The sequence below is a fragment of the Montipora foliosa genome, chromosome 1 (assembly GCF_036669935.1).
Source record: "Montipora foliosa isolate CH-2021 chromosome 1, ASM3666993v2, whole genome shotgun sequence".
NCBI classification, from domain to species: domain Eukaryota; kingdom Metazoa; phylum Cnidaria; class Anthozoa; order Scleractinia; family Acroporidae; genus Montipora; species Montipora foliosa.
In genome coordinates, this window is record NC_090869.1 from 26,635,648 (window position 1) to 26,638,147 (window position 2,500).

Below are 2,500 nucleotides of genomic sequence, written 5' to 3' on the forward strand. Positions count from 1 at the left end.
TAACCTTAACCCTTTTTTAAATCAACGACTGGAAATTCTCGAAAGAGACAAGACCTAAGACAAATTTGGACCGAGCACTGAGGGAGCTAATATATATCTTTTTTTATCTTCAAACAAACACGACCCACGATCCACCTACGCTTATCGAGATTGTTGACAAACAAGTGCTCTGTTAGGAATATGTAAACCGAAGACCACTACCGAAACGATTTACAGTTCGGTAAGCACTCTATGTATCACTTACTACGGTGTATTCAGGCTGAAGCAAACAAAAGCATAAGCAACTCCTCGACCGCATGTTTCGCCTTTTGCAAAGGAATCCAGGTGGCCTTCGTAATCCAGATCCCAGCACATGGATTCCAGATTCCACCGAAATGGACCCTAGATTCCTGAATTTGCTGGATTGCGGATTCCTTCACATTGGGGCGATATCCGGTTGATCAATAAGCCAGTTCGGAGTTTCAAGGAAACACATGCGCGCGTCGGGTAGGCTGTTATAGATTGTGCCAGCATAATTTTTGGCATAATTTGAGTACACTAGCATGATTTTCGCTGATATTTAAAAAAAAGTAGCACTACTAGCATAATCGGTATATATTGATAAGCCTGAGACAATTTTTGTTCAATGTTTTGGCCGCATTTTTGCACTTTGGTAACGGGAGAGCCTCCCAAGGAAGCTAGCAGACTGGTACGAGATGACGGGACCGGAAGTTGCTTGCTGGTGTTGGTCACAGTACCTCGCATTTTCAAAGTTTGCCAAATGGCGTCAGCCACGCCGACGCAATTTTCCCGGCTTTCGTACACAAGCGCTGCCATTAAAACGACAATTATAATTTTCACTGTTGTTTGTCTTTTGCAAATGGGGAAAAAATACTTAATCTAGGACTAGATTGGCCGCGTATGTCATTTAAAATTTAAAAAAAAAACTGAGAAAAAACCTTTAAAAAAAAATTGACAAAGTTGATCCGACGACGTCGAAATCGGTTCAAAGGTTTATGAGCAAATGCATTTAAAGGGGCTAGGTCACGCTATTTTAGGTAGATTCGTTTAATTTTGTTAATTATGAGCTCTAAACGTCAAATTGGCAGAGCAAGAGTCTTTCATTTGCAAAATTACGGCCACATAACAACTGAGAATGATTTTCCAGCTGTGTAAATGACATTTTTATATAGACTGATATAAATTTGAAAAAAGGTGGGCCGACGTTTTTCAAATTTACCCAAATACAATCCACTTCAATCCTCTCCAGTTTTGTCCATCCATGTCCCTTCTTGGCCTCCTTGTGTTTTGTTAGAGTTCTTCTATAGTTTTGAACAGTTATTTTGATATTTTAGTTAATTCTACGAGCATTCCATCAGTGCTGAAATTGCCTAAAATTGCGTGACCTAGTCCCTTTAACCTCTACACTACCGAATCAACAGCTTTGGCTTGGCAAATTTAAAGTATTTAAATAAAGCTAATCGTAACAATTTATCGAAAGCCAACCAAATAAAATGGCTTGGTTACAAAGAATGGCATCGACCGTCAAAAATGGCATCGCTTGTTTACGAAAGGGTAATTAGCCACTCCGCCCTTTAACTTGCTGCTAGAGACCATACCAGAACCAGCAAACATAGCCAGACACCGTTGCCTTAAGACAAAGAAAGCAAAATACAATGAAAGAGGTGCCTATGACACCAAAAAAAGTATTGCTACACGATCGTGATACGTTTTTTTGGACTTGTTTCGCTTGTTTGCAGAAGGAATAGTTTTGAGAACAAGTGGCATAATTTGGGTAAAAAATGGGCACTGCAAGTAGCGTAATATGCTACTTTTACTAGGACAATCTAAAAAAGAATGGCGTCGGGATAAAAAAAAGTATCTTTTGTTATGGAAATTATTGCAGAAATTTGCATTCAAAAACTTTTGTATTTTTACTATATGCTTGATTTTATCCCGACGCGTGCACGTGTTTTTTGGAACCCCGAACTGGCTTAAACGTCCTCTTAGAAGGATAAACGACACTGGCCGTGTTTTCACGAGCGTTTTTTCAGGTCGCTTAGCTTGTGACAACCAAAAATTCCGTGAAAACAGTTCCTTTCCAAACTCGCTATAAAGTTAAGCGAGTCGGCAAATTTCAATAGAATTCTCATTATATTTAAGCAACCGAACCAGGTAGCTTAAGCGAGTTAACAATTACTTTCGGCCAATGAGTCGCTTGCGGTATACAACAGGAGTGCTATTTTTATTATTGTATTGGCACGTGCTCTCTCCTCATTTACTCTTACCTGAAAACAAGTATCACGTTTAAGCCGAACCACTTTCAGGAATGTTAAGCGAGACAACGTCTATCGTGAAAACACGGCCACTAACAGAGAGGTTAAACATGACCTTTACGCCAAACGGAAAACGTCGTAGAGTGGTTTTCAATTGAGTGTCGAAAGTAATTAGTGAATTACTTTGGTTTAGAGCAGTTTTCAACTGAGTGTCGTAAAACCAAAACCAAAGTTATTACTTTGGC

At 39.4% G+C, this 2,500-nt stretch overlaps 1 protein-coding gene across 1 annotated transcript in view; it reads right to left on the bottom strand.

The window, feature by feature from the left end:
• LOC137995379 (regulator of G-protein signaling protein-like) overlaps nt 1-2,500 on the bottom strand; it is a 42,899-nt gene that overhangs the window by 7,957 nt on the left and 32,442 nt on the right. The gene's annotated exons all lie outside the window — the stretch shown is intronic.